This window comes from Rutidosis leptorrhynchoides, chromosome 5, assembly GCF_046630445.1.
Source record: "Rutidosis leptorrhynchoides isolate AG116_Rl617_1_P2 chromosome 5, CSIRO_AGI_Rlap_v1, whole genome shotgun sequence".
In the NCBI taxonomy this organism is placed as follows: domain Eukaryota; kingdom Viridiplantae; phylum Streptophyta; class Magnoliopsida; order Asterales; family Asteraceae; genus Rutidosis; species Rutidosis leptorrhynchoides.
The window spans coordinates 410,679,306-410,697,118 of record NC_092337.1 but is presented as its reverse complement, the minus strand read 5'-3'; positions in this window follow the sequence as shown (position 1 = coordinate 410,697,118).

The following is a 17,813-nucleotide window of genomic DNA, read 5'->3' as shown; positions in this document are numbered from 1 at the left end:
ATAGCCGCAGTACAGGCTGCGCTACATACCAACAATAACCTTGGATCTGGCAGTACAGGAAATCGTGTAGGATGCACCTACAAAGAATTCACTGCCTGCAAACCTTTGGAATCTGATGGAACCGAAGGACCGATCGAATTGAAACGGTGGACCGAGAAGGTCGAATCGGTGTTTGCCATAAATAAGTGTACTGAAGAGGACAAAGTGAAGTACGCTACGCATACCTTCACAGGTTCTGCGTTAACATGGTGGAATACCTATCTAGAGCAAGTGGGACAAGATGATGCGTACGCACTACCGTGGTCAGCATTCAAGCATTTGATGAACCAGAAGTACCGTCCCAGAACCGAGGTCAATAAGCTCAAGACAGAACTTAGAGGGTTACGAACCCAAGGATTTGATATTACCACGTACGAAATACGATTCACAGAATTGTGCCTATTGTGTCCGGGAGCATTCGAAGATGAGGAAGAGAAGATCGATGCGTTTGTGAAAGGATTACCGGAAAGAATCCAAGAAGATATAAGTTCACACGAGCCCGCCTCCATACAACAGGCATGTAGAATGGCTCACAAACTAGTGAACCAGATTGAAGAAAGAATTAAAGAACAGACTGCTGAAGAGGCCAATGTGAAGCAAGTCAAAAGAAAGTGGGAGGAAAACGGTGATAAGAATCACCAATACAACAACAACAGCAATTACAACAATAATCGCAACAATTATCCCAACAATCGCAACATCAATCGCAACTACAACAAACGGCCCAACAACAACAACAACAACAACAGCAACTACAACAATCATCCCAACAACAATAATAACCGCAACAACAACAACAATCAGAAACAGCTATGCCAAAGGTGTGAAAAGTATCACTCGGGGTTCTGCACCAAATTTTGCAACAATTGTAAAAGAAATGGTCATAGCGCGGTGAAGTGTGAGGTCTACGGACCAGGGGTTAATAGAACGAAAGGAACAAATGGTGTCAGAACAAGTAATGGCGGAGCAAGTAGTGTCGGAGCAAGTTATGCCAATGTAGTTTGTTATAAATGTGGAAAACCGGGCCACATTATTAGAAATTGCCCGAACCAGGAGAACACGAATGGACAAGGCCGCAGAAGAGTTTTCAATATTAATGCGGCAGAGGCACAGGAAGACCCGGAGCTTGTTACGGGTACGTTTCTTATTGACAATAAATTTGCTTACGTTTTATTTGATTCGGGTGCGGATAGAAGCTATATGAGTAGAGATTTTTGTGATAAATTAAGTTGTCCATTGATGCCTTTGGATAGTAAATTTTTACTCGAATTAGCAAATGGTAAATTAATTTCAGCAGATAATATATGTCAGAATCGAGAAATTAAACTGGTTAGCGAAACATTTAAGATTGATTTGATACCAGTAGAGTTAGGGAGTTTTGATGTGATAATCGGTATGGACTGGTTGAAAGTAGTGAAAGCAGAGATCGTTTATTACAAAAATGCAATTCGCATTATACGAGAAAAAGAAAAACCCTTAATGGTGTACGGAGAAAAGGGCAACACGAAGCTACATATTATTAGTAATTTGAAGGCACAAAAACTAATAAGAAAAGGTTGCTATGCTGTTCTAGCACACGTCAAGAAAGTACAAATTGAAGAAAAGAGCATCAATGATGTTCCCATTGCAAAAGAATTTCCCGATGTATTTCCGAAAGAATTACCGGGATTACCCCCACAGCGATCCGTTGAATTTCAAATAGATCTTGTACCAGGAGCTGCACCAATAGCTCATGCTCCTTACAGACTCGCACCCAGTGAGATGAAAGAACTGCAAAGCCAATTACAAGAACTTTTAGAGCGTGGTTTCATTCGACCAAGCACATCACCGTGGGGAGCTCCTGTTTTGTTTGTCAAGAAGAAAGATGGTACATTCAGGTTGTGTATCGACTACCGAGAGTTGAACAAACTTACCATCAAGAACCGCTACCCACTACCGAGAATCGACGACTTATTTGATCAACTACAAGGCTCGTCTGTTTATTCAAAGATTGACTTACGTTTCGGGTATCATCAAATGCGGGTGAAAGAAGATGATATTCCAAAGACTGCTTTCAGAACACGTTACGGTCATTACGAGTTTATGGTCATGCCGTTTGGTTTAACTAATGCACCAGCTGTATTCATGGACCTTATGAACCGAGTGTGTGGACCATACCTTGACAAGTTTGTCATTGTTTTCATTGATGACATACTTATTTACTCAAAGAATGACCAAGAACACGGTGAACATTTGAGAAAGGTGTTAGAAGTATTGAGGAAGGAAGAATTGTACGCTAAGTTTTCAAAGTGTGCATTTTGGTTGGAAGAAGTTCAATTCCTCGGTCACATAGTGAACAAAGAAGGTATTAAGGTGGATCTGGTAAAGATAGAAACTGTTGAAAAGTGGGAAACCCCGAAAACTCTGAAACACATACGCCAGTTTTTAGGACTAGCTGGTTACTACAGAAGGTTCATCCAAGACTTTTCCAGAATAGCAAAACCCTTGACTGCATTAACGCATAAAGTGAAGAAATTTGAATGGAATGATGAACAAGAGAAAGCGTTTCAGTTATTGAAGAAAAAGCTAACTACGGCACCTATATTGTCATTGCCTGAAGGGAATGATGATTTTGTGATTTATTGTGATGCATCAAAGCAAGGTCTCGGTTGTGTATTAATGCAACGAACGAAGGTGATTGCTTATGCGTCTAGACAATTGAAGATTCACGAACAAAATTATACGACGCATGATTTGGAATTAGGCGCGGTTGTTTTTGCATTAAAGACTTAGAGGCACTACTTATATGGGGTCAAAAGTATTATATATACCGACCACAAAAGTCTTCAACACATATTTAATCAGAAACAACTGAATATGAGGCAGCGTAGGTGGATTGAATTATTGAATGATTACGACTTTGAGATTCGTTACCACCCGGGGAAGGCAAATGTGGTAGCCGATGCCTTGAGCAGGAAGGACAGAGAACCCATTCGAGTAAAATCTATGAATATAATGATTCATAATAACCTTACTACTCAAATAAAGGAGGCGCAACAAGGAGTTTTAAAAGAGGGAAATTTAAAGGATGAAATACCCAAAGGATCGGAGAAACATCTTAATATTCGGGAAGACGGAACCCGGTATAGGGCTGAAAGGATTTGGGTACCAAAATTTGGAGATATGAGAGAAATGGTACTTAGAGAAGCTCATAAAACCAGATACTCAATACATCTTGGAATGGGGAAGATGTACAAGGATCTCAGGAAATATTTTTGGTGGCCGGGTATGAAAGCCGATGTTGCTAAATACGTAGGAGAATGTTTGACATGTTCTAAGGTCAAAGCTGAGCATCAGAAACCATCAGGTCTACTTCAACAACCCGAAATCCCGGAATGGAAATGGGAAAACATTACCATGGATTTCATCACTAAATTGCCAAGGACTGCAAGTGGTTTTGATACTATTTGGGTAATAGTTGATCGTCTCACCAAATCAGCACATTTCCTGCCAATAAGAGAAGATGACAAGATGGAGAAGTTAGCACGACTGTATTTGAAGGAAGTCGTCTCCAGACATGGAATACCAATCTATATTATCTCTGAGAGGGATGGCAGATTTATTTCAAGATTCTGGCAGACATTACAGCAAGCATTGGGAACTCGTCTAGACATGAGTACTGCCTATCATCCACAAACTGATGGGCAGAGCGAAAGGACGATACAAACGCTTGAAGACATGCTACGAGCTTGTGTTATTGATTTCGGAAACAGTTGGGATCGACATCTACCGTTAGCAGAATTTTCCTACAACAACAGCTACCATTCAAGCATTGAGATGGCGCCGTTTGAAGCACTTTATGGTAGAAAGTGCAGGTCTCCGATTTGTTGGAGTGAAGTGGGGGATAGACAGATTACGGGTCCGGAGATTATACAAGAAACTACCGAGAAGATCATCCAAATTTAACAACGGTTGAAAACCGCCCAAAGTCGATAAAAGAGCTACGCTGACATTAAAAGAAAAGATATAGAATTTGAAATTAGAGAGATGGTCATGCTTAAAGTTGCACCTTGGAAAGGCGTTGTTCGATTTGGTAAACGAGGGAAATTAAATCCAAGGTATATTGGACCATTCAAGATTATTGATCGTGTCGGACCAGTAGCTTACCGACTTGAGTTACCTCAACAACTCGCGGCTGTACATAACACTTTCCACGTCTCGAATTTGAAGAAATATTTTACTAAAGAAGATCTCACTATTCCGTTAGATGAAATCCAAATCAACGAAAAACTCCAATTCATCGAAGAACCCGTCGAAATAATGGATCGTGAGGTTAAAAGACTTAAGCAAAACAAGATACCAATTGTTAAGGTTCGATGGAATGCTCGTAGAGGACCCGAGTTCACCTGGGAGCGTGAAGATCAGATGAAGAAGAAATACCCGCATCTATTTCCAGAAGATTCGTCAACACCTTCAACAGCTTAAAATTTCGGGACGAAATTTATTTAACGGGTAGGTACTATAGTGACCCGAACTTTTCCATGTTTATATATATTAATTGAGATTGATATTTACATGATTAAATGTTTCCAACATGTTAAGCAATCAAACTTGTTAAGACTTGATTAATTGAAATATGTTTCATATAGACAATTGACCACCCAAGTTGACCGGCGATTCACGAACGTTAAAACTTGTAAAAATGACATGACGATATATATATATATGGGTATACATATGGTTAACATGAGATTATGATAAGTAAGTATCTCCATAAGTATATTAACAATGAGTTATATACATATAAACAAGACTACTAACTTAAGGATTTCGAAACGAGACATATATGTAACGATTATCGTTGTAACGACATTTAAATGTATATATTGAAATGTCCCGTTCTTATTGATTAAAAACGTTCCATATTAATTGATTTCGTTGCGAGGTTTTGACCTCTATATGAGACGTTTTTCAAAGACTGCATTCATTTTAAAACAAACCATAACCTTTATTTCATCATTAAAGGTTTAAAAAGCTTTACGTAGATTATCAAAAAATGATAATCTAAAATATCCTGTTTACACACGACCATTACATAATGGTTTACAATACAAATATGTTACAACAAAATAAGTTTCTTGAATGCAGTTTTTACACAATATCATACAAGCATGGACTCCAAATCTCGTCCTTATTTAAGTATGCGACAGCGGAAGCTCTTAATAATCACCTGAGAATAAACATGCTTAAAACGTCAACAAAAATGTTGGTGAGTTATAGGTTTAACCTATATATATCAAATCGTAACAATAGACCACAAGATTTCATATTTCAATACACATCCCATACATAGAGATAAAAATCATTCATATGGTGAACACCTGGTAATCGACATTAACAAGATGCATATATATAAGAATATCCCCATCATTCCGTGACACCCTTCGGATATGATATAAATTTCGAAGTACTAAAGCATCCGGTACTTTGGATGGGGTTTGTTAGGCCCAATAGATCTATCTTTAGGATTCGAGTCAATTAGGGTGTCTGTTCCCTAATTCTTAGATTACCCGACTTAATAAAAAGGGGCATATTCGATTTCGATAATTCAACCATAGAATGTAGTTTCACGTACTTGTGTCTATTTTGTAAATCATTTATAAAACCTGCATGTATTCTCATCCCAAAAATATTAGATTTTAAAAGTGGGACTATAACTCACTTTCACAGATTTTTACTTCGTCGGGAAGTAAGACTTCACCACTGGTTGATTCACGAACCTATAACAATATATACATATATATCAAAGTATGTTTAAAATATATTTACAACACTTTTAATATATTTTGGTGTTTTAAGTTTATTAAGTCAGCTGTCCTCGTTAGTAACCTACAACTAGTTGTCCACAGTTAGATGTACAGAAATAAATCGATAAATATTATCTTGAATCAATCCACGACCCAGTGTATACGTATCTCAGTATTGATCACAACTCAAACTATATATATTTTGGAATCAACCTCAACCCTGTATAGCTAACTCCAACATTCACATATAGAGTGTCTATGGTTGTTCCAAAATATATATAGATGTGTCGACATGATAGGTCGAAACATTGTATACGTGTCTATGGTATCTCAAGATTACATAATATACAATACAAGTTGATTAAGTTATGGTTGGAATAGATTTGTTACCAATTTTCACGTAGCTAAAATGAGAAAAATTATCCAATCTTGTTTTACCCATAACTTCTTCATTTTAAATCCGTTTTGAGTGAATCAAATTGCTATGGTTTCATATTGAACTCTATTTTATGAATCTAAACAGAAAAAGTATAGGTTTATAGTCGGAAAAATAAGTTACAAGTCATTTTTGTAAAGGTAGTCATTTCAGTCGAAAGAACGACGTCTAGATGACCATTTTAGAAAACATACTTCCACTTTGATTTTAACCATAATTTTTGGATATAGTTTCATGTTCATAATAAAAATCATTTTCTCAGAATAACAACTTTTAAATCAAAGTTTATCATAGTTTTTAATTAACTAACCCAAAACAGCCCGCGGTGTTACTACGACGGCGTAAATCTGGTTTTACGGTGTTTTTCGTGTTTCCAGGTTTTAAATCATTAAGTTAGCATATCATATAGATATAGAACATGTGTGTAGTTAATTTTAAAAGTCAAGTTAGAAGGATTAACTTTTGTTTGCGAACAAGTTTAGAATTAACTAAACTATGTTCTTGTGAATAAGATAGTTTTATATATATGAATCAAATGATGTTATGAACATCATTACTACCTCAAGTTTAGTAGGTAAACCTACTGGAAGTGACAAGAAATGATCTAGCTTCAAAAGATCTTGGATGGCTTGAAAGTTCTTGAAGTAGGATCATGACACAAAAACAAGTTCAAGTAAGAAAGATAACCTACTGTATATAACAAAGGTTTCTTGATCTTAGATGATTACTTGGAATGGATTAGAAAGCTTGGAAGTAAATTAGTAAACTTGAAGGGATTTTTGAAGTGTTCTTGAAGTGTTCTTGCTATGATGATTATAGCTTGATTCTTGAAGTGATTTTTGATGAAGATGATGATTAACTACTGGAAAAATATGTTCATAATAGTGTGTGTGTGTGTGTTGAGAGAGAATTAGAAAGAGAATTGGAAGTGAAATGGAGTGAATGATGAGTGGTAATTGGTGAGTGGTGAGTGGGGTTAAAAGGAGTTCTAGTTAGTTGACTAGCTCATGGTAGAAGTTAAAATTGATTAGTCATACATGACATAATCAAGAGTGGAATCCCATGCTAGTTCCTATTGGTATATACTCATAGTAAGTACGTTTTGAAGCTGTGTATAATACGGGTAAGAATACGACTAGAATTCTTGATGAAAGAAAAGAATGGAAAAGTAACTGTAACCATTTTCGTTAAGTATGAGTGTTTTGATATATGTCTTGAAGTCTTCCAAAAGTATTTTAATACATCTAAATACACTACATGTATATACATTTTAACTGAGTCGTTAAGTCATCGTTAGTCGTTACATGTAAGTGTTGTTTTGAAACCTTTAAGTTAACGATCTCAATTAATGTTGTTAACCCATTATTTATTATATCTAATGAGATGTTAAATTATTATATTATCATGATATTATGATATATTAATATATCTTAATATGATATATATACATTTAAATGTCGTTACAACGATAATCGTTACGTATATGTCTCGTTTCGAAATCCTTAAGTTAATAGTCTTGTTTATATGTATATAACTCATTGTTAATATACTTATGGAGATACTTACTTATCATAATCTCATGTTAACCATATGTATATCCATATATATATCGTCATGTCGTTTTTACAAGTTTTAACGTTCGTGAATCGCCGGTCAACTTGGGTGGTCAATTGTCTATATGAAATATATTTCAATTAATCAAGTCTTAACAAGTTTGATTGCTTAACATGTTGGAAACATTTAATCATGTAAATATCAATCTCAATTAATATATATAAACATGGAAAAGTTCGGGTCACTACAGTACCTACCCGTTAAATAAATTTCGTCCCGAAATTTTAAGCTGTTGAAGGTGTTGACGAATCTTCTGGAAATAGATGTGGGTATTTCTTCTTCATCTGATCTTCACTCTCCCAGGTGAACTCGGGTCCTCTACGAGCATTCCATCGAACCTTAACAATTGGTATCTTGTTTTGCTTAAGTCTTTTAACCTCACGATCCATTATTTCGACGGGTTCTTCGATGAATTGAAGTTTTTCGTTGATTTGGATTTCATCTAACAGAATAGTGAGATCTTCTTTAGCAAAACATTTCTTCAAATTCGAGACGTGGAAAGTGTTATGTACAGTTGCGAGTTGTTGAGGTAACTCAAGTCGGTAAGCTACTGGTCCGACACGATCAATAATCTTGAATGGTCCAATATACCTTGCATTTAATTTCCCTCGTTTACCAAATCGAACAACGCCTTTCCAAGGTGCAACTTTAAGCATGACCATCTCTCCAATTTCAAATTCTATATCTTTTCTTTTAATGTCAGCGTAGCTCTTTTGTCGACTTTGGGCGGTTTTCAACCGTTGTTGAATTTGGATGATCTTCTCGGTAGTTTCTTGTATAATCTCCGGACCCGTAATCTATCTATCCCCCACTTCACTCCAACAAATCGGAGACCTGCACTTTCTACCATAAAGTGCTTCAAACGGCGCCATCTCAATGCTTGAATGGTAGCTGTTGTTGTAGGAAAATTCTGCTAACGGTAGATGTCGATCCCAACTGTTTCTGAAATCAGTAACACATGCTCGTAGCATGTCTTCAAGCGTTTGTATCGTCCTTTCGCTCTGCCCATCAGTTTGTGGATGACAGGCAGTACTCATGTCTAGACGAGTTCCTAATGCTTGCTGTAATGTCTGCCAGAATCTTGAAATAAATCTGCCATCCCTATCAGAGATAATAGAGATTGGTATTCCATATCTGGAGACGACTTCCTTCAAATACAGTCGTGCTAACTTCTCCATCATGTCATCTTCTCTTATTGGCAGGAAGTGTGCTGATTTGGTGAGACGATCAACTATTACCCAAATAGTATCAAAACCACTTGCAGTCCTTGGCAATTTAGTGATGAAATCCATGGTAATGTTTTCCCATTTCCATTTCGGGATTTCGGGTTGTTGAAGTAGACCTGATGGTTTCTGATGCTCAGCTTTGACCTTAGAACACGTCAAACATTCTCCTACGTATTTAGCAACATCGGCTTTCATACCCGGCCACCAAAAATATTTCCTGAGATCCTTGTACATCTTCCCCGTTCCAGGATGTATTGAGTATCTGGTTTTATGAGCTTCTCTAAGTACCATTTCTCTCATATCTCCAAATTTTGGTACCCAAATCCTTTCAGCCCTATACCGGGTTCCGTCTTCCCGAATATTAAGATGCTTCTCCGATCCTTTGGGTATTTCATCCTTTAAATTTCCCTCTTTTAAAACTCCTTGTTGCGCCTCCTTTATTTGAGTAGTAAGGTTATTATGAATCATTATATTCATAGATTTTACTCGAATGGGTTCTCTGTCCTTCCTGCTCAAGGCATCAGCTACCACATTTGCCTTCCCCGGGTGGTAACGAATCTCAAAGTCGTAATCATTCAATAATTCAATCCACCTACGCTGCCTCATATTCAGTTGTTTCTGATTAAATATGTGTTGAAGACTTTTGTGGTTGGTATATATAATACTTTTGACCCCATATAAGTAGTGCCTCCAAGTCTTTAATGCAAAAACAACCGCGCCTAATTCCAAATCATGCGTCGTATAATTTTGTTCGTGAATCTTCAATTGTCTAGACGCATAAGCAATCACCTTCGTTCGTTGCATTAATACACAACCGAGACCTTGCTTTGATGTGTCACAATAAATCACAAAATCATCATTCCCTTCAGGCAATGACAATATAGGTGCCGTAGTTAGCTTTTTCTTCAATAACTGAAACGCTTTCTCTTGTTCATCATTCCATTCAAATTTCTTCCCTTTATGCGTTAATGCAGTCAAGGGTTTTGCTATTCTGGAAAAGTCTTGGATGAACCTTCTGTAGTAACCAGCTAGTCCTAAAAACTGGTGTATGTGTTTTGGAGTTTTCGGGGTTTCCCACTTTTCAACAGTTTCTATCTTTGCCGGATCCACCTTAATACCTTCTTTGTTCACTATGTGACCGAGGAATTGAACTTCTTCCAACCAAAATGCACACTTTGAAAAGTTAGCGTACAATTCTTCCTTCCTCAATACTTCTAACACCTTTCTCAAATGTTCACCGTGTTCTTGGTCATTCTTTGAGCAAATAAGTATGTCATCAATGAAAACAATGACAAACTTGTCAAGGTATGGTCCACACACTCGGTTCATAAGGTCCATGAACACAGCTGGTGCATTAGTTAAACCAAACGGCATGACCATAAACTCGTAATGACTGTAACGTGTTCTGAAAGCAGTCTTTGGAATATCATCTTCTTTCACCCGCATTTGATGATACCCGGAACATAAGTCAATCTTTGAATAAACAGACGAGCCTTGTAGTTGATCAAATAAGTCGTCGATTCTCGGTAGTGGGTAGCGGTTCTTGATGGTAAGTTTGTTCAACTCTCGGTAGTCGATACACAACCTGAATGTACCATCTTTCTTCTTGACAAACAAAACAGGAGCTCCCCACGGTGATGTGCTTGGTCGAATGAAACCACGCTCTAAAAGTTCTTGTAATTGGCTTTGCAGTTCTTTTATCTCGCTGGGTGCAAGTCTGTAAGGAGCACGAGCTATTGGTGCAGCTCCTGGTACAAGATCTATTTGAAATTCAACGGATCGATGTGGGGGTAATCCCGGTAATTCTTTCGGAAATACATCGGGAAATTCTTTTGCAATGGGAACATCATTGATGCTCTTTTCTTCAGTTTGTACTTTCTCGACGTGTGCTAGAACAGCATAGCAACCTTTTCTTATTAGTTTTTGTGCCTTCAAATTACTAATAATATGTAGCTTCGTGTTGCCCTTTTCTCCGTACACCATTAAGGGTTTTCCTTTTTCTCGTATAATGCGAATTGCATTTTTGTAACAAACGATCTCTGCTTTCACTTCTTTCAACCAGTCCATACCGATTATCACATCAAAACTCCCTAACTCTACTGGTATCAAATCAATCTTAAATGTTTCGCTAACCAGTTTAATTTCTCGATTCCGACATATATTATCTGCTGAAATTAATTTACCATTTGCTAATTCGAGTAAAAATTTACTATCCAAAGGCGTCAATGGACAACTTAATTTAGCACAAAAATCTCTACTCATATAGCTTCTATCCGCACCCGAATCAAATAAAACGTAAGCAGATTTATTGTCAATAAGAAACGTACCCGTAACAAGCTCCGGGTCTTCCTGTGCCTCTGCCGCATTAATATTGAAAACTCTTCCGCGGCCTTGTCCATTCGTGTTCTCCTGGTTTGGGAAATTTCTAATAATGTGGCCCGGTTTTCCACATTTATAACAAACCACATTGGCATAACTTGCTCCGACACTACTTGCTCCGCCATTACTCGTTCTGACACCATTTGTTCCTTTCGTTCTATTAACCCCTGGTCCGTAGACCTCACACTTCGCCGCGCTATGACCATTTATTTTACACTTGTTGCAAAAATTGGTGCAGAACCCTGAGTGATACTTTTCACACCTTTGGCATAGCTGCTTCTGATTGTTGTTGTTGTTTGAAAGGACCCGTTCATATACATTATAAACGATTCACAATAGTTGATTACATTGCGAGGTATTTGACCTCTATATGATACATTTTACAAACATTGCATTCGTTTTTAAAAGACAATCTTTCTTTACATCGAAAATTGACATGTATGCATACCATTTCATAATATTCAAACTATAAATGACCTAATCTGTCATTTACTTAATAATAATCTTTAATGAACTTCAACGACTCGAATGCAACGTCTTTTGAAATATGTCATGAATGACTCCAAGTAATATCTTTAAAATGAGCTAATGCACAGCGGAAGATCTCTTTCAAACCTGAGAATAAACATGCTTTCAAGTGTCAACCAAAAGGTTGGTGAGTTCATTAGTTTATCATAATCATTTATTTCCATCATTTTAATAGACCACAAGAATTTCATTTTTCAGTTCTCATAAATATACGTCCCATGCATAGAGACAAAAATAATCATTCATATGGTGAACACCTGGTAACCGACATTAACTAGATACATATAAGAATATCCCCTATCATTCCGGGATCCTCCTTCGGACATGATATAAATTTCGAAGTACTAAAGCATCCGGTACTTTGGATGGGGTTTGTTAGGCCCAATAGATCTATCTTTAGGATTCGCGTCAATTAGGGTGTCTGTTCCCTAATTCTTAGATTACCAGACTTTAATAAAAAGGGGCATATTCGATTTCGATCATTCAACCATATAATGTAGTTTCAATTACTTGTGTCTATTTCGTAAAACAGTTATAAAAACAGCGCATGTATTCTCAGTCCCAAAAATATATATTGCAAAAACATTTAAAAAGGGATTAATGAAACTCACGCATATAAGTATTGTAAAACAGTTAATAAAGCATTTGCATGTATTCTCAGCCCAAAAATATATATAAAAAGGAAATAATGAAACTCACACATATAAATATTGCAAAACAGTTATTAAAACATTGCATGTATTTTCAGCCCAAAAATGTAATAAGTAAAAAGGGCAAATGAAACTCACGCATATAAATATTGTAAAACAGTTATTAAAGCATTTGCATGTATTCTCAGCCCAAAAATGTAAAGAGTAAAAGGGAGCAAATGAAACTCACCATACTGTATTTTGTAGTAAAAATACATATAACATCATTGAACAAGTGTAGGGTTGGCCTCGGATTCACGAACCTATAGTAATTATATATATTTATGTATTTGTCAATATTTGTCTAATAAATTAGGCCAAGTCATAGTGTACCACAATCTAATGCTCGAGACTAATGTGCAAAAGTCAAAGGTTAAAGTAAAAACGAGGTCGCATGCAAAAATACAATAACTTATACAAAAATGATTTTTCGGTCAAACATGACTAAACGACCACTTCAGCGATTTTTAGAAAATTATCGGAACTTCGATTGATAAACGGCCAAAGATAAAAGTTACACATTACCAAAAAGATTAAGCATAAATTTTTACAGAAGTAAACTAAACCTAGACAACTCGTAGTTGCCAACGCGGTTTCGGTGTTTTAAAGTTAATTTTTCAACTTTAATAAATTTACAAAAGTGACCGAGTAGCCTACTTTGGAGATTTTTAGAAAATTCCTCGAAACTCGGATTGACAAACGGTCAAAGCCTTCAAATTCTCGTTACCACAAAGATATAACATGATTTTTAGCAAAAGTAAACACACATCAGGTCGACCATGACAACTGATACAAAACTGACATTTTTAACAAAAAAGTTTCAGCTCTTTTTAGAATTTTAAAATGTGACCCAACAGTCAACTTTGACGATTTTTAGAAAAATCGTCGAGACTCGAATTGACAATTGGCTAGAGTGGTTTGTTAGACCTTACAGCAAAGAATTCAGTGGTATTTTTGTTTTAATCTGAAACAACGCAGATAAGCGAGAATTTCAGTTTCCGTATTGACGTTTCATCAAAATTTACAAAACTTCTTTTATCCATAACTTGACAACCGTTCAACGAAACGAGACGTGCTTTATATGAAAATTCATCTACTCGACGAGTAGAATCCAAATAACCACTTTTTATTACCCAGAAAATTAGTTCACTAATTATTATCAGCAATTTTAATTACGAAATTAATTGTTTAATTCATAACTTTCTAACCGTTCATCGAATCCATTCGATATCTAAATGAAAAGTTCTTAATTTTTCGCTAGCTTTCCAATGACATGCATATCTTATACCTTATTTCATCCCTAGTATAACAACCTTTAAGATTCAACATAACCTATCTAAGAGCAATATCAAATATACAAGCATGCATAATCCTATATTCTCGAGCACTAGTCAGGGATACACTATTAGTAAATAAAAGTTAAGTTATGAGTGCTCACGTATCAATATTGAGATTCAATACTGTAGGAAAGGTACGTAGACGCGACGGAGACGATAACTACCAATTTGACCTCAAGGGCATACCCATGAACCATACCCATTACCTCCATAGCCATAATCCATAATTTCCTTAGCCCTATCCTACTCATAAAACATGTTTTTGAAAATAACTCACTCATGACCTCGTCGTAATATTTTATGTATAATAATAATAACACTCCTAAGAAATCTTAATTTGAATAATAATAATAATGTTAATATTAATAATAATATTAATAATAATAATATAATATAAATATATATGGAGTATTATGTGATATGTGTGTGTTCCGTTTGTTCATAAATGATGAACTTTATAGCTCCATGTTTCCATGCACATTATGATCAAGGGATCCAGCTGTTATCCAATTCAATTACTTGCCGACACTCCTTTTTCACATATATCATGCGTAAAACATAAACATATATATATATATTTTTTAATATATAATATATTTAATCTTTAGGATTAATTAAATATTATATTATATTTACGTTCATGGTAAAAATATAATTTTTACAAAAATGACACGGTCGTGGTCTCACGACTCATGTACCACTTTCTGTTTTTCGGGCGCACTTTCGTACGTTTAGAAAACTAGCCTTTTACGTTACGTGACGTGTACCTTTTACAAAAAAATAGACTTACTCTTCAATAAATTACCTTTATAAAAATATAACTTATAAAATTGAGCGTTGTGATCATTTACTTCCATAATTCAAAGCCTCGTTGTTTATCAAAATATTTTATTTTAAAATTAAACGTTTTGTGACATGTACCTTTATTAATAACTACACTTAAATTAATTAAAAACTAACCCACTCAGAGTGTAACTTAATCTTTTGAGTGTTTTGGTCATTTACTTTTATAAATCGTAGTCTCGTTATTTATCAAAGCAAATTTATTAATATTAGTGTAAATCAAAATGTTTCAATGATTAATTAAGATATCAAAATATATACTTAATATGTAGGTTTGTTATATTTATTTAATAATACAATAATTAGATTTTTTCCAAAACTAATAATAGTTTAAAAGTTTATTTTAAATTCGTTTAGAAAAGCTTATAACACGTAACGTTTACACTTTAAAACTTATGTCGATATAATTCATTTATGCGCCAACGTTTTCCTTAAACTTTCTAAATAAAAAATTTTAATATCGATCGAATCAAATAACCAGGTTCTATTATATCGAAAAACGTTTTCGTACGTTTGAAAATAATTCAAACTAATATTATAGAATTCATTTCTCCACTAGCTTTTGTCTAACTCCCAATAAGTGATACTTTGTTCTTACTTGTAAATCACATTACCATTTATTCCGAATACCGTTAAAAAAGTAAGGGTTTCCTAATTCAAAGTGGACCTCATAACAGAGACTCATAATCAAAGTTCAATGTATCCGATAATTCAATCATTTGATATTATCTTTTAATCTCGTCGATAAACTTACATCGAACAAATACGTTCATGTAAAGTATTATTCATTCAATACCTTGATAGCATTTCCAAATTCATAAAAAAAAATAGATTTCATATCTTATATTCATAATAACTAATCCGTTCAATGTTTCATTAATATAACTCAATTTAAAATCAGACATATGTATATGTATATGTATATATTTATTTACACATAATTGTTCGTGAATCATTTGGCATGGTCAAAGGATATTTGATTACAGAAATATAGTTTCAAAACTTTCGAGACTCAACATTACAGATTTTGCTTATCGTGTCGGATATATATAAAGATTAAAGTTTAAATTTGATCGGAAATTTCCGGGTCATCACATTACCTACCCGTTAAAAGAAATTTCGTCCCGAAATTTGATCGAGGTCGTCATGGCTAACTAATAAAATGTTTTCATGACGAATATGAATCGATAATAGAGTTTTATCATAATTGAGTGATATAGATAAAACGATTTGTTTTTGTGAAAAGCACGAATGAAGCTATCACCTAAGAGTGAAAATGAATAAATGCAGGTTTGACCTAACAGGTGGCGTAGTCAAGATTGATTTCCGAAAATTAAGGAATTTAGAAGAAGATCTCCATAATAAGATTTGATTCGTCGGTAATTAAGGAGATTAGGATCCTCTTTAGTTATACGCAATAATCTGCTTTGATTGCTCTGTCTATAAATCCACCCCCTTCATTTCCTTACAACTCACACCTTCTATTATTTCTTCCTCAATTCATACTTTAAAGTATTTATTAATATGTTCCATCCCATCCTGATCCTTGATATCCTCTTAACTTTCATATCTGTCATTCTTCTTTTTAATCTTCCACCAGAAGAATCTATTTACTTCTACTATACTCTTGGGTTTATAGTTTTTCTAGTCCTCCCGTGTCTTTATATTGCTATTTGCATTGACATCTACGGTTTATAATTTACGGGTGATTGTTGGGTTTTATACCTTCCCTTATACTTCGATGTCCCTGCTTCTGTCTTCTATAATCATTGTCATCCATAGTTAATGCTCCCTTCTATTTGTTGCGATCTATACTCCAATTTCTGTTTCGGAGCTTTGTCCTTTCGTTTCTTCTTCTTGCGATTAAATAGCTCTTGTAATGGTCCAGAATTCGTAGGTATGGATTTCAGAATGAACACAGTAATTGTTCTAAGAAGGATAGGGTAATGGTAAATCCTGATTTGTTAAATTACCAGAATACCCTAAAAAAAAGACCGAATCATCAAGAAATATTTTCTTGATATATTTAGAGATTTGATAGAATGTAAGAGTCGTGTAAATGGTACATGATGACGGTATGTCCTGTGAATCATCACATCCATTAGAAACTTAGCATGAATTACCGTAATATAATGACGTTGATCAAGTGTCATTATATTATACTAACTCATGTATCAGTTCCCAACACTACTTCAAAAACATTCATATTCGAATTTTTTTTTTTTTTTTTTTTTTTTTTTTCAGAATTTAGAAACTAACACTGTTTCTTTTATGTTGCAGATATTACGGAGAGATAAATGATACTTGATAAGAATAGTTGTGAAAATATCTCCAAAGATATGGAGAATATGTATAATGGAAGATACGAAGATATCTTATAACATTTAAGATATGATGATGAAGAAGAATATCTGTCTGTGAAGGTTTAGAATAAGAAGTAAGGTGTTTGCTAACGAGTTCAGCAGGCACTGATTTATTTAGATCCTTTGAAGGCAGATTCAGTCTCTATGATTTGTCCACGGCTTCCCTCATACTTTGCTCAATCCGTTTTTCAGTACCAAATCCTTTCTTTTTCTGAGCTTTACCAACTCACTATCTTTTATCATCAAAATTTTGACCGTTTAAACCTTCTACCATTTTTATGTTTCCTCTGCATTTAATGCTATAATATCTGAATCTCTGGTTATCAATCCGAGGTGGGTTCAGAAGAATCGTGTTTCAGATGATTAAACGCTGGTGGTAATATGGTGGAATATGAAAGGTTCCCCAGTAATAATGACGAAAGAGCAACATATCTATCGGGGTTATAATAAGACTAGTCCGACTGAGAAATCGAAATTGACTTGCTGGAGCTGTGACAAAATTGGCTACTTTGAAAAGAAATCGAAGTGTTGTTTTTGCTAATAAATGCTAAAGAATTCGACGAGGGTACGTGT